Source organism: Balaenoptera borealis (genome assembly GCF_965194805.1).
Source record: "Balaenoptera borealis genome assembly, chromosome: 12".
NCBI lineage: Eukaryota > Metazoa > Chordata > Mammalia > Artiodactyla > Balaenopteridae > Balaenoptera > Balaenoptera borealis.
Window position 1 is genome coordinate 100,980,926 of NC_138869.1, and position 24,376 is coordinate 101,005,301.

Genomic DNA, 24,376 nt, shown 5'->3' on the forward strand with positions numbered 1-24,376 from the left:
TTATAAAATCCTATGACTCTTGGGCTACCTTACTGATGACTTTTTGTTGTTTTGTATTCTTATTCCCATTCTTAGCTTTGTTCCTAACTGGGAAAAATGATTGGTTGTAGACATTACAAAGTGACTTCAGCATGATTTTTAGATACATGAAACCATGTTGGACTAATGGGCCTACACGTAACCAAGGAGATCTTATTTTCTTCGATGTTTACATCTCTGATTTGTTGCTAGTATTACAGAACCTCCTTTGATGAGAAAAATCTGGGACAGCTGGGGGATTTGTGGTGGGAGAGTTGAAGTAATTTGTAATTCAATTTTATTTTAGTTTTAGTATCTGTTGTTGTTTTTCTTAAGCACGTGGACTTTTCAGTTTTTTTTAAGGCAAGGGCCTCAGAATGCCGACTAATTTTCTCTCTCAACCCCATGTTGGTTTCAGATGACAAGCTTTTAAAAGCACAGCTCTTGTTAGTTTTAGGGAAGCTTAAGACTCATTGTCGTGTCGCCTTCCTGTCCCCTGCTACACTCTTGTGACCACATCCCAAGGTGTTCTAAATCTCTGATTTCCCTCTTTGAGTGCTTGTCTCCCACTTATTTTATTTACAGATGAGGCAAGGCTTTTGAATCTGAATAAAGCATGGCTAACTGAGCTTAGTTTGTTGGTATCTGTGGATAATCCTGATGTTAAAAAAGGGGGAAATGCCTACAGGCTATTTCTCAGAAAACCCATCGTTTTCTCCACACTTCTATAGGTGAAATACAAGCTTCCCCACCTGTTTCCACTGATTGGTGTGATTGACGCAATGCCAGGCATTGTACTGTGAGCCTGGTGGCTGGTGGCCCGGATTGCCTGTCACAAACACCAACATATGAAGCTGAGACTACTGATCAAGTCTGCACAGACTGTCTGCGATTATTCTGCTCATGGATACTCCAGATCAGAAGCCAGAGGGCCATGGAAACTGTGCTTCACGTTCATATTCAGCAAATGGAGAGGAAGTAAAAACAGGCCTGATTCATAAGGACTAGTAAGGGATACAAAAGGTAGTGCTTACTTAAAAATAGGATTCAAAACAAACATTCTAATCAAGGATTTGACTTTGGCACCATAAGGTAGTTGAACTGCCAAAAAAGATGTATTAGGAAACAAAATTCTAGTTTTAATTGGTGTTTTGTTTTGTTTTGTTTGTTTATTTTAAACAAAACTTTAGCGCACCTTTTAAGTTCTGGTCCCTGAAAATTTTTCTTAGTTATGTGGTTACCAGCAAATCATATGTGAACTAATTAATATTAAGCCTTTCAAATTAGCTTTTTAACAATGATAAACAAATGCATTTTATTCTAATTAAAAATAGAAACTCTTCATACTGAATTTCTTTTATAGTAACTAGGTCCAGATGCAAAACCAATTGCTTCCACTTAATTCCTTATTAATCTACTGCTTTCCCCCCAATAAAGTGAAGTTATAAATTAAAGAAAGAAACTGTCTTCCTTGGATTTTATTAATCACAGGTTTTTGGGGGAAGACAAGCAAAGTTCTTATTGCTTCTATTTGCAATCACTTAAACCTCCTTGGAGAAATTTCTTCAGTGCATGGCTCAACTATTTGGAACTCTGGAGGACTTTCAAGGAAAGAGAGCACAAGTGATAAATAGTTTGGAAATGAAGATCAAAAAGAAAGCATTGGGAGAACTGGGAATGTTTAGTCTAGAGAAAAGAAGAAGGAGTAGAGTCGTACTTTTCCTAACTGTCATAAACAGGACGAGGGTCGTTCTTTTTCACCAAAGAGTTAGCAAGAACAAGTGAATATAGGCAGGAGCAAAGGATTTAACTAACATAATTTATTTTAATTTTTAAAAAAATAATAATGGAGTGCTTAGGGACTCAGGAAATTATCCTAGAATCATTTCAGAATACTATTCCACAGATCAATCTGGAGATTAAGAACATAGCAATACCCGCCAAGAGGAGTGGAGAATTAATGTTATTCACATAACAGAGTCAGAAATACTTTCCACTGATAATTGAAATAATAGTGATGTTTACTTCCAACAGGAATTTAACATTCATCACACATTAATTAAAGACCTATTAGGCCTCCGGCACTGAAAAATTCATCATAGCTAACTCTTGCAGAAGGCTTGGTCTATGGGCACTGTTTAAAGTGCTTTGCACACAGGAATTAATTTAATTTTCACAACAGCCGTATGAAGTTGGTGCTATTCTTTTCCTATTTTTGCAAGTGAGGAAACAGAGGCAAAAATAAAAATTAATTATTTGCCCGAAGTCACATCTTGAGGTTATAAAATAAAAGAGCCAAGATTTGAACTTGTATCCTTCTAGGTTCTCTGAGAACAAATACCAGGGTGAGAGTAGACACAGATGAGGTTTACTGGGACAAACATCTATGACAGATAAAGAGGCAGGAGGAGTGGGCAGGGACCCGCTTCAGACCGAGATGCGGGTGTGATATTTGTGAAAGGCTAGAAGGAAGGAAGGACTGGGTAGCGAGAGCCTCAGACTCCTGTGCAGATCTGGGAAAGCCTCAGACGGACTGATGGATGGGGAGTCCCTGGGTCAAAGTGGGAGATTCCCTCATATAGCATGAATGGTCGAGTTTCATAGCCTCATGTTGCTCAGTCACAGCTGGGCGGAGTCTAAGAGAAGTGTGGTCTGCCACCAATGCTGCAGGGGGTCCAAAGCAGCCACTGGGGGCTCTGCCCCTCTCTCTTGAAGGGAGGTCTGAGTGGGAGACTATGGAACCCAAGCTGTCTGGCCCCAGAGTCCATGCTTGTACTCATTCTGTTATGCTGCCCTCCTCATACCTTGAGGGTGTGCGGTGAAGGATGTAACCCTGTAGCAATGAAAGGCCTCAGTAGGAAAAGGGGACACTTTGTTACAAAGATCTGGGGCCTCCACTCACACAGAGCTCAGTGCCAGCAGTGCCCCGAGGTCGTGCAGAGCGATGGCTCTGCTAGTAAAGAGCTGAACAGCAATCTTCCAATCCAAACACACTGTAGTTTTACCCTGAATCAGACACCTTCATCTCATAAAAATCTCGTAAAACTTTTCAGCCAATATTTAAATATTTATTCAATACTTACTGAATACGAGGCATTGTGTTAAGTGCAATAGGAAATATTAAGATCTAAAAGCCTGAACCCTTCCATCCAGGGTTTACCCAATAGGGTAAACTAAAAATAACTAAAAATAACCATATATACATGAGAACACGTAAAAAGTGGCACAGATATGGTGCTATGGAAGTTTAGGGAAGAGAGAGATTACTTCCTGCTGGAAAGATTGCGAAAGATTTCATGAAGGAAAAAGCAATGGTATTGCTTCCTCAAATGAAAATATGAAATTAGAAATTTGAAGCTGTCTTTAAAATTTGTATCTCTCTAGCCCACCACCCTCACCCCAAGCACTGGTCTTTAGGAACTGGTGGGAACATATATCGTAGGTTAGAAAATGGGGTTCAGATCATAAGGTTGAGAACAGGGATATTCTGGTGTTGGTGGAAGGTTGGAGAGAGATCAGAGAGGGAAATGGAAACTTAGTGTGACTGTTTATCCATTTATTTTTTGGTAGCAGTGTCTAATCTTTGAATCCATTCCAATCTCCTAATTACACTTAAAGAAAGTGCCAAGTTTCATATTCACTGTATCCAAGCTGCACCATAAACGTACAATTTTCTGTGTACCCTTTAGTCCCCAAACAACACATTTCCTTTTGTATATTGTCCTGATGGCTTAATGGGATTTTTCCAGATTCAGGTCTCACTCTTATTTATATGGTGGAATCATGATTTAAGAGTACACTATTAATTTGTCAGAAGTTTTTCAATAATTTTTCTAAAACTGTACTCCTTCTGCCTTCCATTTTATTCACTTTTTCTTTTTTGTTTGTTTCCTCAGCTAAGTTCATATTTAATCGCTCTCTAAACTTAGAGCCATTTCATTTGAGAAAATAAAGTCCTTTTATTTTCTGACATTTCCCAAGGTGGCAGGGGGTCTGGGGTCTGGGGAATGTGTTTCCACCTTTAAGCTGGAGGAAGCTTTGAAAACACTTTAGCAAGTTTTGGATTCTTGTCTGATTAAAAGCTGCTACAAATAATAAGTGGAAGAAACAAAAACAGAAGGTAGATAGGTATGAATACGAGTGTTAAAGATGCTTCTTTATATCCCTGCTCTGTGATTTTAGTAATTATAGAAAACAAATTGCAACCCTTTTACTCAGACTTTATATTTTTATTACAGAAGGCAAAAGATTTGTCTTAGAATACATGTTTGAGACCTGAACATTTCCTAGGTGTGGTAGTGTCTGCTTTCACTTGGGTAGTATAATTAGCTCTGCCATTGAGGGCTGGCTTCACTCCTGTAAGTACCCTCCTTCCTGCATCAGCAGGCTTGCAGCCCTTCTAGATCATTCCCTCTGGAATACTAATCACTTGTCTATCTCTCATCTTAAAACAAAACAAAGCAAAACATACAAACAAACAAAAACGTCCTTTAACCCCACATCCCCTTCCAGCTTCTGCCTTTTTTCTCTTCTCCCTTTTGTAGCAGAATTCTCAACAGAGTCATCTATGGTTTCTGTATCCACTTCCTCACCCCTGCGGATTTTCCTAAGATATCCTTGGTCACATCCCGGAAAACTTCCATGTTGCCAAATCCAAGACTCTTTTCAAGGTCCTTCTCTGACCCAATCCCTCAGTATCTTTTACCACAGCTGACCACTTCCTCTACTGGAACCTCTCATGTCTCTTAGTCTGTATTTACCTGGTTTTCCTCATACCTCTCTGGCAGTTCTTTGCATCTTCTCTGGTGAAGCCTCCTTTTCAGCTTAGGCTCTAATATGTTGGAGGGCCCCCAGGGCAGAGTTCCAGGCCCTCTTCTCTACCTACATTGTCTTTCTAGGGAAATAATCCTTCCTATCCTAAGGCTTGAGATGTCATTGATATGCCATGACTCCCAGGTTCTCATTCATTCCTGAACTCTCCTCTGAGCTCCAGACTTGGATATCCAATTTTGTATTCATTACCTCCATTTGGCTCACTAAGAGGAATGGCAAATATAGTTAACTTTCTCCTACCCTCTGTCCTCTTCCTTCCCAGTCCTCCCAGTCTTCGATAATGGCCTCACTACCCACTCGGGAGTTCAAGCCCTGATTTTTCTTTTTTTTTTTCTAATCCATCAGTGAGTCTGGTAGCTTCATCTTCAAAATAGATCTCAAATCCATCCACCTCACCTTATCTTCATTGCTATCATGCTAATCCAAACCATGATCGTCACTTTGACGACTGCAATTGCCTCTGAATGTCTCCCTACTTCCGCTTCTCCCCACGAACAATCCACTTCCACACAGCAACCAGAGAGATTTTTTAAAAATATAAATCAGAGCATGTCATTTCCATGGTTTAAACCAACCAGGTATTTCCCTTCCAAAAGCACTTAGAATAAAATGCACCTCTGTTCCCCAGTTTGCAAGACTCCAGTTAACTTGGCCCCTACCTAACTCCTTGTCACCTTAAACCATTTTTCTCCCTCACTTCTTCCTCTCTCCCAGCCATGTTGGCTGTCTTCTTGCTCCTTCAATATGCCAAGATGCTCTCCCTCTATCCCGTTGCTTATCTGGCATCTTCTTATTTGTCTCGGTTTATACGTTACTGTTAGCTCCTTAGATCAAACCTCCCTGACGACTCTGTTCAAAGGAAGTGCTCTCTCTCATCAGCACACCCAGTTCCTTCCCATTAAAGCCCTTACTACAGCTTGTAATTATAGGCTTGTTTTCTCATTTGCTGTCATTCACCTCCCACAAGAATGTGAGCTCCATAAGAGTAAGGACTTGCTCTGTCTTATTCATACCTGCATCACTGCTGTCTAGAACAATGACTGTCCACAATAGATGTTCAATAAGTATTTGTTGAGTGAATAAATCAGTTTTTAGATTATTCAAGCCATTTGGTTTTCCTTGATTGTTTGCCAGTCTACTCCTTGGTAAAGTATCTGAGCATTAGAGTAAGGAGCATGTTTCATTTGCAACTTCTGTTCAAAGAGAATATGGAACTTTAATAGATTAGAGGGAGATCCTAAGCTTTTAAGTCTTAGCTTTTCAACAGTATATCCCTTAACGATGGCAAAAAATCAAAGATTAAGTTATGAGACCTATCAGAGTTTCACTAGCAAAATTTAGTTTTTTCTATTTTCTGTCTGTTTTGTGAATTTTATTTTATCTGAATTTAGAATGTGAACAATGCTGTGGAAGGTTTAGGGTTGCTTGTACGTGATTTTCAATCACTGGAATTCTAAAAATGCTACAAAATTAACATTTTTATTTCAAATACATTGATCCCAAGACTATGTGATACTAACTCTTCTTCTTCTCAAGAATTACAAAATAAAGATGCTGATATGGAACTCATTGCAACAATACCTCGGGATATGATCTTGTATCTATGAAACACTGATGTAATGCTATGAGCTCATAATATAAATGGATGCTAAACCATCTGTGTTTTGTGACACACTGTATAATCAAAAAAATTTTGTGTATAATTCTAAAGTAAAAAATAAAACAAATTTTCAACTAACAGGTGTGTTTCTTCAAACATACAACTCAGCAATTCTAAATCCCGACTTGAAACAATGCCTGAAAAGCTGAAGGTCAGGTGAAGATATTACATTTAACACTCTTGAAAATGTCAAAGAAGTACCTCTAAAATGTAGGGGAAAAATGGTAAATTAAATATAAGATGTTGCGGATCAGGATAAAGGAGTCAATATAAAATACTTTTTAAAAAATTTTTTTATGTTTATTTATGGCTGTGTTGGGTCTTAGTTTCTGTGTGAGGGCTTTCTCTAGTTGTGGCAAGCGGGGGCCACTCTTCATTGCGGTGCGCGGGCCTCTCACTATCGCGGCCTCTCTTGTTGCGGAGCACAGGCTCCAGACGCGCAGGCTCAGTAGTTGTGGCTCACGGGCCTAGTTGCTCCGCGGCATGTGGGATCTTCCCAGACCAGTGCTCGAACCCGTGTCCCCTGCATTGGCAGGCAGACTCTCAACCACTGCGCCACCAGGGAAGCCCTAAAATACTTTTTTACTGGAAGAAAAGAATCAAAAGAGGGAAGAAGGAAGGGCAAGGAAAGGAAGGCAGAGTTTGCTGAAGAGGGGCCATTCCTGAGTTAGTTTAACCACTTGAGCTCGGTCTCTTGGGCTGTGCGATCAAGAAAATGATGGTCAGTATTTACCTGCGTGTACTCGGGATTTCCATGTTCTGCAGTGTGCCTCTGCTGTGGAAAACGTGAGACCGTGATGAGGACTCTCAGGGCGGTCAGAGTTCAGCAAGAGGCTGAGGGTTGGTGTGGGCTGGAGAAGCAGGAATTACTCTATGGACTAAGCTGGACTTCAGCTAAATCTTGTTGGATGCAGTGGATTTTGATAGAGACAGATGTGAGCACTGAGGAGAAAGTGTGAAGAGAGACACATGCACAAAAACAAAACAAATAGGTAGAAAAAATAAGTTAGACTTCCCTATCCCTAGGAAAATTTTAAAGGGTACCCTGATTGAAACGGAAACATTTAGAATAGTCATAGGAAATGAATGGCATGAAGCGGCTGTGGGTTTTAAACTCCAGGCTGCAGGGTGAGAAGGCAGTAAGAAGCTGGAGAAAACCTCAAGCAAGGGCGACATGAAGGAAGTGATGTTTTAGGAAGGGAAAGGATTGATGGCATAAGGCAAGGTGGGTTGCAAGGAGGTAAGCTCGAGTTCTTATCATGATGCCATTTCTGCAATAAGGATGTAAAATGTAATAAATTAAAGATCTGCATTCTGATGATGGTAATTTTATTTTATTTTTATTTTATTGAAGTATAGTTGATTTACAATGTTGTGTTAATTTCTCCTGTACAGCAAAGTGATTCAGTTATACATATATATATTCTTTTTCCTATTCTTTTCCGTTATGGTTTATCACAGGATATTGAATATAGTTCCCTGTGCTAAACAGTAGGACCTTGTTGTTTATCCATCCTATACAACTAGTCTGCATCTGCTAATCTCAAACTCCCAATCCTTACCTCCCCACACTCCCTCCCACTTGGCAACCGCAAGTCTGTTCTCTATAATCTGTGAGTCTGTTTCTATTTTGTAGATATGTTCATTTGTGTCGTATTTTAAATTCCACAGATAAGTATGGTATTTGTCTTTTTCTTTCTGACTTACTTCACTTAGTATGATCATCTCTAGGCCCATCCATGTTGCTGCAAATTGTATTATTTCATTCTTTTTTATGGCTGAGTAATATTCCACTGTATGTATATGTGTGTGTGTATATACACATATATACAGCACATTATCTTTATCCATTCATCTGTCAATGGACATTTAGGTTGTTTCCATGTCTTGGCTATTGTAAATACTGCTGCTATGAACATAGGGGTGTATATAGCTTTTGGAATTATAGTTTTGTCTGGATATATGCCCAGGAGTGGGATTGCTGGATCATATGGCAATTTTAATAGAGATATAGGAGTAATTCCAAGAGGCAGTTTGAAGGTAACGGAAACAGACATTTATCAAGGGTTACATGCTCTATACTTAACTTAATTCTCACAACAACCCTTCCAAATAAGTATTATTATAATAGGTTGAGTTCCAGTAACTTATTAAATAACTTACTCAAGGTCAGACAGTGAAACCAGGTTTGAGAACCAGCAGATTGGATGGGTGGTGGACCTAGGATGAATCAAAGCATTTTCATTTGTTTGTTTTATAAAGCTGTATTTCTACTTTATTTTATTTTTTTCTCCTAAGTCTGGGAGCCTAACATTCATTTGTATTTGATTGTATATCAAAGACAAGGGCTGAGTTGGTAATGCCCAAAGCAGAGAGTGATGGCCAGATTGGTTTTAGTTTTGCTTCTTCATCCTTAAAACTAGCATTTGGTTTTAGGTGAGTGAAAGATGAGTTCCTAATAATAAACAATGGTCTAATAAAGACTTATAATGAGGGATTACCAGCTGGTTAAGGCAAGCAGCCTTCAATAGGTTTGCCCTCAGTGAGTTCCTTTGGGTAGCTGTGACCGAGGAGTCACAAAGCAGAGGTCCCTGGCAAAGGGAGGCTAGCCTGCGTGTCTTCCACCCCGTATCCTGGTGCTCAGTGGGACCAGGTCACCCACTTGGGCAGCTTTGAAGCAGCATAAAATAAGCTTGCAACACCAGGGTTAGAGAATAAGATGGGCTGAGAGCTGAGGACACAGCACAAGTTTTAGATTCAGATTTTAAAACCTGGAAAACTCTCTTTTTTCTTTTTTATAAAGAAAAACAGAAGTTCACAGTCTCGTTTCATTACCCACCGGTGCTTTCGAGCCATGAACTTTCCCCCACTTCGGAAACTTCTCTGGAAAATTCATTTCATGCTTGTCTACTCCAGTAAAACCCTTGACTGAATTTGTTACAAAACAGGAGACTTGGCCGAGGGAATGTGAGAAATCACCCGACACGGCAAAGCCAGTTGGCATCCTTGAGAGCTGTGTGTGCTTCCAACTTTTGGTTTACCTGTCTTCTTGGACTGTGACCTTCTCCCAGCAGAGGGGGCATTCTGATTGTTCCTGTGCCCGGTGGCTGCGAGGGGGCGGTCACAGCACACGCATCACGTGCCTTGACACTCTGAAGAGTGCCTCTTAGGATGAGGGGGGCTGTGGATGTCCTGACTTCAGGGCTCTGCACTCACCAGAGTGTGAGAGGAAGTCTTAGGAGACTTCTTGGTAACTATCAAGTGTCTCTGAAAGCCTCAACTTGGATTTTTGCTCTTACAAGGTAGTGCCTGCATCATTCCCTTACTGCTGCTAATGCTGCTCTGAAACGAATGTGATGAAACACCCCTGTCTCCTCTAGAGCAGACTTTTACCCAAGAATCCTTATACGGATCCTTCGCCAGTCACTTTGCCCTTCTCCAGCACGGTTGTTTCTGAACGTAACTTCTTTTCTTAAGTTCTCACCCTATTCTTACCCCCTTTACTCTCAGAGGGTGAGCTAAGTTCTTTTCTTAAGAAAAGGGAGTATTTTCAATAAGAATTCATTTGGTACCTGCTATGAGGCAGGAATTATGCTAAGTTTTTGGAACATAAAGACAAATAAGTTGTGATCTCTACCCTGGAGGGGCTTATAGCTGGGTAGAGGGAGATAAACAGACAGGAAAACAAGTAAGGGCAGTCAAACCATGTAGGTGAATTAATGCATAGATGTATAGGGCAAAGGGAGAGTAGGGGAAGAGTCATTAATTCCACTTAGAAAGCAGGACAAGCATCACAAAGACCATCTGGGATGAACTTCCTAAATTCCCTTCCCTCTGCTTCCCAAGTCATCTATAGCTACAGATATTCTTACCATCTTTCTTCCTATCTTAGAAGAGGTGTCTACTCTTTTCTAAGGCTGTTCCTTCAAATGGCTCTTAAAAATATAGTTCATCTTCCAATATAAAAGTGAGGTAAAAGAACTGCAAAAATATGTAAAACAGCAACATAGAAAAATTAAGAAAGAGAAAATATCTCCCATAACCCAGCCAGTTCCTTAACATTGCTGCCATCATTCATTTGTGTATTTTAATCTCCTTTCTCGTCCTATGCACATTTTTTAAATAAATTTTATTTTATTTTTATTTTTGGCTGCATTGGGTCTTCGTTGCTATGTGCGGGCTTTCTCTAGTTATGGTGGGAGGGGGCTACTCTTCGTTGCTATGCGCAGGCTTCTCATTGCGGTGGCTTCGCTTTGTTGTGGAGCACAGGCCCGAGGCTCTCAGGCTTCAGTAGTTATGGCACTCGGGCTCCATAATTGTGGCTTGTGGGCTCTAGAGCACAGGCGCAGTAGCTGTGGTGCACTGGCTTAGTTGCTCCACGGCATGTGGGATCCTTCCGGACCAGGGCACAAACCCTTGTCCCCTGCATTGGCAGGCGGATTCTTAACCACTGCACCACCAGGGAAGTCCCTGCACATTTAAATAGGTATAATCATCCCCCTGTAGCCATCTCCATTCCTCTACCCCCTCCTCTGGGACCCGACTCCTTCCAGTTCTACACCTTGACTGTCTTTCCCATTGGAAAGTCCCATTCACTTCCCTACTCACTTAAATCTCACCCATCCTGCAACACTGGAAGCCAAATCACTTCCTTAGCTGAGCTAGAGCTAGACTGTTCTTGCAGATTCTTCAATGACCCGTTAAGGAGATCAAGTCACTTTTCTTGTTGATCCCTTCCTTCTTTCTGCAACTTTTCTCCCTTGACTACCTTAGTTGTCCATTTTTGAAGTTATTTTGGTTTTTTTCCCCTTCTTCTCTGATAACTCTTTCCTTCTCCATCTCCATATTAGTTCCTCTCCCTCTGCCTACCCTTTAAAGACTGGCGGTTCCAGGGTCTCACCACTGTCAGTTTCTCATCCCTCACTCCAGACTCTCCTGGGACCCCCTGCTATGACGTCACATAGTCACTGAGTACTTCCAGACCTGTGTCCCCACCCTAGACTTCTTGCCTGAAACTCAGCCCCACTGGTACCTTACTACTGGGCATCCTTACCCTGGCATCTCCAACTCAACAGTTACCAACTGGATTCCTCTTCTTATTTCTTAGCTTGGTCAAAAGTATTACCTCCTACTTCATCCACTGTGTCAGGAAAATGGACACCATCTTCATTTCTTCCTTCTTACTTAGGCACGTAAACTCTTCCTGCAAGTGTGTCTCAAATCCATTGCTCATTCTCGCTGCCACTTTTTAAAATCAGACCCTGACTATTTCTTATCTGGTCTATTGGATAGCCTCACTAATGAAGACTCTGTTTTCCATTTCTTTTTACTACACTTTTTCTTCCATGCTATTTCACAAATTACATTTCTAGAATACAGATTCTTTTTTTAAAAATCATTCCTTAAAAAAGAATTAATTAAGTAATTTTAAAAAGCATTCCTTAAAATAAAAATTGTTGATGATTGTCCACTGCCTGCACCAAAATTCAAATTTCTTACATAACACTCAAGAGAGTGTGTCCTTGGCCCCCAGTCTACTTTTCCCACCCTCCCTTCTTTCCTACTCAGTCCCCATACATCCTCTGATGTAGCCCCATGTGATTACTGCATGCTGCCCTGCTTCCCCAAACATGCCGTGAATTCTTACACCTCCCAGGACCTACTGTGGTTTCCCCTCTACCTAGAAAAGCCTCATGCATTTGTCGAAATCATATTCATGCTTCTAAGCCCAGCTTAAATGCCATCTTCTCTGTGAAGTCTTCCCAGACCTTGTTTTCTCCTGCCCCCTGGAAAATCAGTGGCTTTCCCCTCTGTGTTCTCATACCAGAGTGGTTCCCAAACCACTAGAATCAACTTTTAAAAGATCCTGATGCCTGAGCCTTACCTCATATGTTACACCAGAATATTTCAGGGTAAGCTCTGTGCATTTGTAATTTTTGAAATCAGATCTGAGGTGCTCAGAATTTGGTAAGTTCAGATATTTATTCATGATTCAATGCACAGATTACGAATAGTCATCAAAGAGAACAAGACTCACTTTATTCTGGGATAGCCTGGTTCTGGAACAAGAAATTACCTTCCTGATTAGTTAGATTGTCTCCAGGGTCTCTGTCCTTGTCCCAGAAACTGAGGTTCTTTGAAAGACCAAAGAAGACAATGGGCGAAGTGATCTGCTGTGGTATTCGCGTCTTGAGAAAATTACAAAGGTACTTTGGAATAGAGTTCGGACATCCCATCCTGCTGTTCTTTGGTTGTAACATTTTAAATCTCCTCTCTCCCAGGCAAGTGTATGTGTCAGAATCTCTCCAGTTCTACCAACGTACCTACAGACAAGACTAAATGAATTGAAATGAAGTGTTCTCTGCACCACTAAACTGGGGTCTGAAGGTAAGTCTGCTGAATACGTTAAAAAAAAAAGATAGTGTAACATTTGTAAGTGAAATATTCTCAATACTCACAATGAATTTTTTTATGGTTCAGATGGGAAGTAGTGTAATAACTTACAGTTTGTCTCGGAAAATCAAAAAGGTTCTCATTTGAGAACCACTGCAGTAAGTTTGCTATTACTGGGATGGACAGGAAATCAGCAAGTTAATAGAAATGTTTTCTTGGAAGTAAGTTTAAATTTATTAAATAACATTTAACTATGATTTGCAGGAAATTTTAAATTCTAAAATTCTTTCCTGTGTCACCGAGCCCAGCCATCGTCCTGATCCTCAGGGATGTTAAACGATAAAGTATTTGTATGTTTCGTGAGTTGGGTAGTGCCAGAGCTCTCCACTCCTCCCCTGCACACCTGCCCTTTGCAAGGATGTGCACACACCACACACGCGTGTACAGGGACGGATGTCCACGCCCACAACAGCTGGCCTGTCTACAGCCTGGGTCTAGAAGAAACCTGACTTTCAAGGTTGCTGTTTTTTTTCTTTTAAATCATGATCTTACTGTTGAATCCAAAACTCAAACAAACATGATATCAGGGAAAGTCACAGCAGGGTAGTTTACGGAGATTAGATTTCTTTAAATTACCAAAACAGTGAGAGCAGGAGGTCCTTAAAATCAACAATTTTATAACCTGAATCATGCTCATGTTTTTGCTCCTTTGCTTAGAAAAACAGTATCGCAGAGTTGACCTAAAACTGGCTAGCAGGGCGTGGCACAGTTGGAGAGAAGTGTGCAAACACTAAGTAGCATCCGAGGAAGGCTGCTCCTGCCCTTTGGATCTGTGCCAGGCTGAGGTTCTGAGACTCTGGAGAAGAATCCTTTTCTTCACTCAGAGAAAAACATTTATATAAGAACAGTGTATGAAATAATATTTTTTTTTTTTTTTACTAAGAAGTCCACACTTCTTTCCTGCAGGTTTTTTTTTTTCGTTTTCTAACCAGCAGTATTTGTTTGTTTGTTTATTTATTTATTTATTTATTTATTTATTTATTTATTTATTTATGGCTGTGTTGGGTCTTCGTTTCTGTGCGAGGGCTTTCTCTAGTTGCGGCAAGCGGGGGCCACTCTTCATCGTGGTGCGCGGGCCTCTCACTATCGCGGCCTCTCTTGTTGCGGAGCACAGGCTCCAGACGCGCAGGCTCAGTAGTTGTGGCTCACGGGCCTAGTCGCGCCGTGGCATGTGGGATCTTCCCAGACCAGGGCTCGAACCCGTGTCCCCTGCATTGGCAGACAGATTCTCAACCACTGCGCCACCAAGGAAGCCCCTGAAATAATATTTTTATTTTAAGTTTCACTGTTCTGAACCCTAAAAATGAGCATAGGTGAATAGACCTGCCACCAATCTCCTACTGCCAAAACCGTCTCTTTACTATTCGAAGTTCAGTTGAATACAGTGGGTCTCAAAATGCAGTCCCCAAACCTGTAGCATCACTCCAGAACTTGTTAGAGAAACAGATTCTCAGACCCCACCCCAGACTTGCTGAATTAGAAACTCTGGTGTGTAGGACCCAGAAATGGGTGCTTTAACCGGCCTTCTAGGTGATTCTGATGCAGGCTCAAGTTGAGGACTACTGGATTCATACAATTCACTCTGTGAAAAACCAACTGGTGTTGAATATAAGCCAACCATATGCCATTGCTTACTGATAACATAGAGAAACCAATAGGGTCTCTAGAGCACTTGAGCCTTATTCCTAACATTTTTCTCATGTCAAAGAAAAGGGAGTAATGCAGGGATGAAGAAAAAACATGTTTTTCAACCAAGTCCCATTGATGTAAAAAGTGAAAAAATTAATTTAGTGTCACATAAACGTACAAAAAATAAACCCACTTAGATTATCTTTTTGTTCCTTCCAATAAGAAATAGAACATGTTCAATTTGCCTTTTTTTCCAGTTAACTATGAGGAACAAAAGACAAAGCCAGGAAAAATAACTGTTTTTTATTGTGGTTAATTAAAGGAGAGATACCAGATTCTACAGAAGAGCTTATTTTCTTGAAAGGCAAAGGCTTTCCCTATATTTCCTTATGCACTTAGCACACTCCTTAGTCTGAAATAGGTATCTAATAAATATTCATTAAAATTGACGGAAAAGGCAAATAGGGGAAAAGGAAAAGAAGCAAAAAGAGAAAAATAGAAAAACACCACAGGGAGAAATATAAACCTGAGAGACAGAGAAAACGATAGAAACATCTACAAGAGAAGGAAGACACCAGGCAGAAAATAGAAGAAAATGACAGAGGTAAAAAGAAAAGAGATGATACCCTGAGAAACAGAGAACTAACCTGATTTATCAATTATACGAATAAAGCTCATGAACTTCAAATGCAGTGATCTAGCTACTCAGGCGTGCAACCATTTCCCTTTTAAAAATTATTTCTGAAACTCTTTGTCCCAAAATGCTGGCCAAGTTTCAAGGACCAAGAAGCAGACTCTCAGGGACACAGGGTTCTACCTAAAGAAGGAACACCTTTTGTCAAGAAGAGATACTTGGATCTGAGATGAGTTGCTTTGAGACAGCGAGCACCCCGTCACAAGGTATTCAAGCCAAGGAAGACAGGTGACAGATGCTACTAGGAGTGTAACAGATGCTATATCAAAAGAAGAGGGGGAAGGGGGAGGTTGGATCTTTTAAAATCTTCAACTTTACTGAGAATGTTTCTCAGAGTTTCACCTCATAGCTGCTGTTTCACAGATATGTAAGCATGGGAAACATGGCTCAATGGACCAAAGCCTGTGAATTCTCACCTTGAACCAAAATTCACCTTAACCTCTGAGCCAGTCACTACCCTATCTCATGCTTGGTTTCATCTCTGCAATGAGAATATGCCCTAATAGCAGACAGTGCAGATAACTAAGAAAAGTGGTCCTGAGAACTTAAAAAATGCAAATGCTCAGTGATTACCCTTTAAAATGTGTGAATAGTGCTTTATAGCAATAACTGAATAGTTCAAGAACAGTTGTAAGCAGAGTTGGCCTAAGGGAAAAACATGATCTGACTTAAGTGTTGGCAGGAGACATTCTACTCACTCCCAAGGAGGGACCTACTTGTTCGAGAAAAGACATCAGAAATCATGAACTACCACAGCACACAAAAACAGAGCTGGTGGCCACATCTTAAAAGTCAGAAATGATGATCCAACTCTGGAAAATGGTAGTTTTTCCAGTTAGTTCTTCCATTCAGGAAAGCACCAGCCCCTCCATACAGCTTAACTGGATACTGGCCTTTCAACTTTTCATCTCAGGTAATAAACAAGAGAGAGCAAAGAGGAAAGACAACCCACACTTCCATTGTCATTAGACATTATACATTCACATCATTATACAGCTGTTCAAACCCATAGAATATACAACACCAAAGGTGAACCCTAATGCAAACCTTGGTCTTTGGGTGATAATGATGTGTCAGTGTAGGTTCATCAGCAGTAACAAATGTAGCTCTCTGGTGGAGGAGGCTGATAGTGGGGGAGTCTGAGCACGTGTGGGTTATAGGGGATGCCTCCATATCTTCCTCTCAGTTTTGCTGTGAACCTTAAACTGCTCTAAAATAATAGAGATAGTGAGAAACTACATGAGACATATATTTGTTTCATATACATGTGTAAAGATGCAAGTATGTCCACATGGGGACATACACTGTCTTTCAGTCTCTATGAAGAAACTCCTTCTCTGCTGTCTGGAAAGTCTTCTTTTGAGAGGGGCAGGCCTGGATGTGTGTGCATCTCGTTGGTCCCCTTAGTGCCTCACTGCATGTCTTCAAAGCAAAGCGTCTTGGGGCAATTTGAAGAAATCTTTCCTTGTGCAGCACTATCCTACCAAGTATGATCATTCTTGAATCAACTGAGCTAAGTGGACAAATAATATCTTAGCTTCCATGTGAGTATTGTTTTATCAATAAAATAGTGGATTTTATAGCATTTTCTACTAACCAAATTGTTACACCATTAAAAAAAATCAAATCAAGGGAAGAGGCAAGAATTTGATTATAAGGCTGTCAAGACATGATTACACAATGATGGCCTTGGGTCAAGGCTGGGAGGCAGTTCTTTCTGTGCTGGCAGTGAAGGCTGATTTATGATGAGTGCTCAAAGTCATGGTATTCTGGAACAAAGGGAAGGAGGATACAGGTACAGCCCATTAGCTGTGCCCCTGATCCTGGCATTTGGAGTTCCTTCCCCACTTGAAGAAAATACGGGGTTGATTTTTATCAGGACCTACCGTTAGGTATCCAACATAGCGTGTCTCTTGTATTTCTGAACAGACTCTGGCAGAATGCAAAAGAGAGAAGAGGCCATCTAATTAAGTACCTTGTACATAGAAAAATAAAGTGGTAATTAATGTGTTTATGCAGTGTAGGTTGTTATGAAAACACATATCACTTTTTTGAGATCACATTCTTCTCTTGCCTCATAAAAGTTAAGAGAACTAGCATTTATTGAGTACCTACCAGGAGCTAAGTATTTTATAGACATTATTTCCTTAAATGTTGACAACTAAGCCAAGTAGATATTATATTGCTCCCATTTCCGGGTGAGGAAACTAAAGTCAAGAGGATAAAACACTTGGTCAATGTTACCAGACAGTTGATGGGAGAGCTAGGATTCAAAGTTGTGTTCAGTTACAAAACCAGAGTATTTTCTATCACATGTTGTTGCACCATTTTCTAGAATTATCATTTTGGAGTTCTAAGGGGCCTTCTTTCATTGCTGGTTGTCAAAAAAGTAACAATTACAGACATACACCCACACACACCTATTCATATATGTGAAAAAATGAGATACAGTGTAATGTGGTGGTAAAGTGCATGAATTCTGGAGCAAAACTACTGGGGTTTAAATACCTGACTAGCTGTGTACCTCTGGGCCAGGTGCCTTGCCACTCTCTGACTCATTTCCTATTTGTACAACAGGGATACTGATAGTGTAATAGTTAAGAAGGGTGTTTGGAACATTTTAAGCACTTTGCAAGTATTAGCCAATACTGTTGTATCAACAAGGGTAGAACTCTTGAGTAATATTTCTCATTCAGTGCATCTTGCTGGAACAATGAAATTTAGTGCTAAGGAGCTGAAGATTAAAACTGAGATAGATTTATAGACCAATTAGTTTCATTTCTGCTCCATGCCCATAGATTTCCTAACACCCCCTCAGCCGTATCAGTGAGGATCATGGGCCAAAAGGGCTTCCTGAAATAGAGTGATTTTACACTCTCTACAAAACACCATTTCTTGAGGATCAGACAGTAAGTTAGTCATGAAATGGAATTTGAGCCTTTTACCATTGTAATTAAAAATGCCGATTTCATAGGCCAATGTTTATAGCAGCATTATTCACAACAGCCGAAAGATAGAAGCAATCCAGGTGTTCTTTGGCAGATCAATGGATAATCAAGATGTGGTATATGCATAAATGGAATACTATTCAGCCTTTACAAGGAAGGAAATTCTAACACATACTATAACATAGATGAACCTTGAGGACATTATGCTAAGTTAAATAAGCCAATCACAAAAGGACAAATACTGTATGATTCCACTTATGTAAGATACCTAGAGTAGTCACCTTCAGAGACAGAAAATAGAATGGTGGTTTCCAGGGGCTGGGGGAGAGAGGAAATGGGGAGTTATTATTTAATGGGTACAGAGTTTCAGGTTTGCAAATGAAGAGAGTTCTGGAGATTGCTTGCACAACAATATGAGTGTACTTAAAACTACTGAAATGTATACTTAAAAATGATTAAGACGGTAAATTTTATGTTCCATGTATTTTACCACATTTAAAAATTTTTTTAAAATACTGATTTCAATCAGACCAACTGTAGCTACCACAGTGGCCACCAGTTAGGGGAAGGGTGTTCCGTTGTTACTGATCTATAAGATCTGATGAAATTGTTAATTCTTTTTCCTGTCAGCAGCCAATCTCAGTGATAGGCCGCAGCTGCTGTCTGTGCTCTCCAGTCCAAACAAGAGTCCAGGTCACCCACTCTTGGCCTTTGATTCTTTCCTAGGGGAGCTACAAATATGACTCTTAAGTTAAAAGGAAAATGCACGCGTGTATCCCTGGGTGGTCACCCTGTTGAACCCCTTTACATAAGGGAGAATAAGGGGCAGCGTTAAAATCTTCCATATAGGTCAGCTGTGTTATATCACACGGCTGTCGGATGTAATGTTTGTGTTTCTGATGCCATCGGTGGAGCTCTAGGCAACATCCCATGGTCTCTGTGTTTGAACTCTGTGTCTTTGCACATTATATGAACATCAAGTCTGCACTTGGAACTTGGGCTATTCCCTCCAAGCAGGGAATGCTTGAGTCCCTTCATTAATTAGGACCACTTAGATTTCTCTGATCAGTGGTTTCAATGTGAGTATTTTAGATTAGATTTGCTGCCTATCGATTCTTTTAAAATGTGTTTGAATTTCACAAGTATGTGTGAATCTTGGATCTTTTATTATTCCCAGTTGGAAAGGAGGAGGGGGGAGGACAAACATTTCATGTTTCAGCACAAGTTAGAGCCACTTTCAAGTCCAGCATGTTAATTAACTAACAGATGATTATCCTTCATAATAGTAGTATAGTGTAAATAAGATTCTACTTATTTTACTCATAATTATAATAAATTCTTTATGCTTCCTTCTCTGACTGCTTCCACACTTCCACATGTGTGTGTAAGGCTGTGTGAGACGAAGTGTGTGTGTGTGGTATATCTATTATGTGGCATCCTGAAATTTGAAACAAGGTCAACTCATACTATTGAAAGAGCAGAGACTTTGTTTCTGAGACCTACGACACTCCTACAAGCTTATGTCAAAAAGCCAGCTGTCAAATAGCTTACAGAAAATAAGCTTTACAGAAAATTAAAAGCAACGTGACAGTGTTTTACCCTGAATGTCTCTTGATTCAAACTCTCTTGAAAAGTAGAGGCCAAGTGCCACCTGTTACTGGAAGGAGGCCGTATGACCTCCGACCAGACTGCTGCCAGGGAGCTTTGGCCACATCTGTGATTTCCATCAGCATCCACCGTCTTTGGCCCATGAAGAGACTGGGGCAGAACTTGGTTAAGGAGCGGAGGTTGCTTTCAAAAGACGGAGATGAAAGAACTGCTGGGATCAAATGATTATAACAATGACTGATTCTCTTCTGCACAGTCCTAAGAACTGACCCGTCCTTGACCTTCCAGAATATCAACCTGTCAGGACCGTGGAGAGAAGCCACAGCAAATGGTGAGACCACTGGGTGTGATCAGTGGGTCTTGGTGGTAAAAACAAAGTGACTCTTCCTCTCTTTCAGCCCACAGACTCTCAGGTACAGTGGGACACTGTCAGGACTGAGCCTGTGCCCTGAGGGCACATGGATGGCCCGACTCAGAAACCAAAAGTGGCCTTGGCAGGAGCTATCTTAGCAGGGACCACAGACTTTTAAAAGAAGGGGAAGCAAGAGCTTTAAACCAAGTTTCCCTTTGCGTTCCGCCAAGGACAGGTGTTTGCTTTGCTCAAAGAGAGATTTCACAGAGTGATTTCATGCATAGCACAGAGCAGTAGGAGGATATTTCGGCTGTCATAGCTGGGACTGACTGACGTCATCAGGGCATTATCACTCCAGTGGCTACAATGCCTGAATCAGGTAACACCACCACCCGCCATTTCCCCAGCATTCTTGGGCATATTTGCAATATTAGGGCAGCTCTCTTATCCTCTGGTTATTAACTATTAACACAGGTACTTTATTCACAACATCTCCTTTGATTTTCATTACCATGCTATGAGATAGGCATTATGTCTCCACTATCTAGATGGGAAAACTGATGCTTAAAGAGGTTGAAGAACATGCTGAGGTGGCATAGCCAGGAAGTGGCAGAGGTGGGATCTGAGCTGAGGAAGTCCAGAGCTTTGCTCTCAATCCTGCTCCCACAAGATAAGTAGCACACGTTGTATCAGCTGCACAAAGTCACTAAAGAACCCCAGGTGAACATCTGCAAAGCCCATTCACTAATCTTCCTCTCCTTTGCAGAGCTGACCCACAAGCACGAAGTGTGGCATTGCCTCCCCTGCCACCTCGGCCAGTGTCCCTCTGCTTATGCTGATTTCATTCCTTTCCAGTATTAACATTGGACCTACCTTCTTTCCATGACCCCGATGGCCAACCCTCCCAACAGCATGTCCTGAATAATAGACTCAGGTGAAAAGTCCTCACCCATCTTTCCTAGCAGAATTGCTGTCCCTCTGTGGACTTCTCAAGAGGCACCGTCTGTGCAGGCAGAGCTAACCACCCAGTCTCCTCTTTAACCAGAGTTCCCAAATATCACATCCTCTTGACAGCTACATACAAAGGAGGCAAAGTCAGTTTTTTAGCTGGTGATCATCAGCTTACTCTTTCTGCTGTCTCCTGGATTTCTTTATCCTTTCTCTTCTAGCTCTTCAATTGTCTGCATTCTTTAAGAAGCTGCACTGTGTTGCTGTGTTCAAGATGATAGATGATAGATCGATAGATAGTTAGGATCTAAATAGATAGAACAGGGTATGGATAAGTATTGTATGTGTATGTATATTATTGATTTGGGTTCCCCCAGAAGCAGACCCTGAGATAAGGATCCACATGCAGGTAGGAAACACTAGTAGGAGAATAAAGATGTGAGAAACAGGGAAGAGAAGAAAACTAAAGGAGAATAATCAAACAACTTCCCATTGAAGGCAAATGGAACTTAATTCCTCTGGAGGATTCTGGGGGACTGTAAAACTTCTACTCAAAGTGGATTATCACTATTATCTCAAGCTCCACCCCAAATCTACTGAATCAGAATGTGAATTTTTAACAGTATCCCCTAGTGATAAAGTTTATAGAGTACTGGAGCAGAAAATGTCTCAAAGTTAAACTAACGAAGGGGTAAGAAAGTTGTGACATTTATCCCTCAGCTTCCCCATTTGATACTGGTTTTGGGCCATTTCTGAGGGTATTAATTCTCTGGCACTTCTGGCTTAACCTTTGTATTGTTGGAACAATCAGGCTCCAGTGGCCAGAAAGAAAGTCCTCAGACATAAAATTAAAGGTATTAGCAGTAAGCAGCTCTTGGCACATACAGCTATAATAAGTTCAGCTATGATTCAGCTACATATAAATATGATATTAAAATTGAGATTGAATTGCAATAATAATAACTACACGACTGTAATACTGATTCAATGTTAACGGTACATTAGGTAGATTGAAATAATAGGATTTCATCTGGACTTTTATTCTAAATAAAGTAGTTAGTTAATTTAACTAGCAGAGAAATACCATTATCACAATTAACTTTAGAAGCACTAAAATAAATATATATATAGTTTTTTCTCAGTAGTTATTTCAGTCTCTCTCAAGTAGGCCATGAGGGAGGTCAGGAAACGGGCTCCATATTTCATTTACTTATTATAATTCCTAGTATTAACCCTCAGGAGGGGTTGGGAGGCAGGCAACCAGTGTTCTTCACTGCAGTGTCAAACAGTGCACCATACATACTCTGGAGTTCGTTCAAGAGCTGAAATTATAGTGGGGAAAAAAAAAAAAGAGACTCCTATTATAATGTTAAACACGGTAAAGACATTTGGATGACATCCAGAAAAATCCATCACTGCTCCCAGACACAATAAAGTAACTACAATAAAGCGATTTCAAGGAAAATGTTAGTTCTGTTACCCATCACTTGCATTTTAAGGGGGTATTAGGGTATTTCATATCACACAAGGAAAAATTCAAAAAAAATTCAAGATGCATCAGAAGTTTCTAAATCAGCTTGGAAAAAAATTAGAACAGTAACCTCTTAGAAACATCAAACTTAAACAAAAATCCTAAATAAGATTTTAATGTTTAAATAATAGGGTTATAGAAAGGTGGGAATCCAAAATTTTTGTTCCTCACAGGATGTATTAATTATGAGCTCCAATTACAAGTTCAACATGAACTTCATTAAATAAAATTTACAATAAAAATGAATGAGCTATATATCCTGTTCTACATGTTTTGCTCAATACAACACCAAATGAATTTTAAAATACTGTAAAATTACCCTTATTATTTATTAACCAAGTACAAAATAGATAAACCTTTCATTTAGAAAATAAAAAATTAACGCATGGAGTATATTCTTAACATTCTTAAGTAATGAAATCCTACAGCATATATTCTTATGCCTCCTTCTCTCCCCTCTGCCTCCCTTCTCTCTGCCCTTTAGCTTCCAGCAGCAAAATCAATTTTGTATCTATTAAATAAGTCTCACCTGAATCCACTGAACACGGTGTTTTCTGTGCACTTCCTCACACTACGAATTAGCTGCCTTCTTTAGAATAAAGTCTAGTGAAATCCTGCTTTTGCTGACGTCTTCTCTTTCTCTTTATGAGTAGCTGCTGCTCCGGCCAAGACACTGAGGAAGACATCCCTGGCTTTAAATCATGTATTTATTTATAGTACAGTTGACAGGCTCATTGGTGTTAGAAAGAAACGTCCTGCCAAATTTGGCAGTTCAACTCCTCACTCTGATCCAAATTTCAGCTTGAAAAACCCCACAGTGTGGAATGTCAGTTTGGATTGAGGAGGGGGGTATTTTCTTCAAAGAAATAAAATGATTTCCCCTTTCCCCGAAGTCTGTGTAGGAAGTAACTTGTAGAGGGATCAAGGTACGTCTGCTGGGGGTAGGCTGGGCCCACTCACCAGCAAAGGACTCACTTCTGAGATTAGAGTTAAGAAGAGTGCAAACTGTGATGGGTCTTTGGGATGAGAACATATCTGTGAACACCAAAGGTCCAAAGCCAAATGGGTTGGTATCAAAAACTAACTGGGTTCTGGACCAGTGCTGTCTAATAGAGACAGAGCCACGAAAGCGATTCTAAGTGGTCTGTAGCCCCATTAAAAAAGTAGAAAGAAACAAAGTTCATTTAAATAGTATATTTTTAACCCAATATGTACAAAATGCTATCATTCTTAAGGCTGGTGAGATATGTAAGTGCTTTTTTCATACTAAGTCTTCAAAATCAAGTGTGAATGTTACCTTCACAGCACATTTCAAGGGTCCCAAAGCCACCTGTGACTAGTTGCCACTGTGCTGGTCAGCCCAAGTCCAGACAATATGAACCAGATTACTTCTAAAATACTTGCAGGATCTTTAAGAACCAGATGAAAAGCACTAGCTGAAATCATGAAGCCAAACTTTATTCTTATTAGCGTGAGGTCTGACCTCTTTCATTTATACTTAGAACTCCAGCTACCTAAGAGACTTTTCACTAAGGATTATTTTGTCATCCAAAATATTTTGTCATTATTTTGTCATCAATTTCACATACTCTCATTCACCCGAAACACATGTTTTGAGCAGCACCCCTCCGCCACACATATAACCCTGCAGTATCCTATCCTCCAACCCTTGGGAATCGCTTTAAATTAGGAAAGTACTTTA

At 40.3% G+C, this 24,376-nt stretch overlaps 1 protein-coding gene across 2 annotated transcripts in view; it reads left to right on the forward strand.

Annotated features, from left to right (window-relative positions):
- Positions 1 to 24,376, forward strand: part of NEDD9 (neural precursor cell expressed, developmentally down-regulated 9) — a 291,241-nt gene that overhangs the window by 38,542 nt on the left and 228,323 nt on the right. For both annotated transcript variants that reach the window (XM_082344493.1, XM_082344495.1), the window contains exon 2: positions 12,793 to 12,898. The gene's annotated coding sequence lies outside the window, so the exon portion shown is untranslated. The remainder of the gene's footprint in view (positions 1 to 12,792; positions 12,899 to 24,376) is intronic.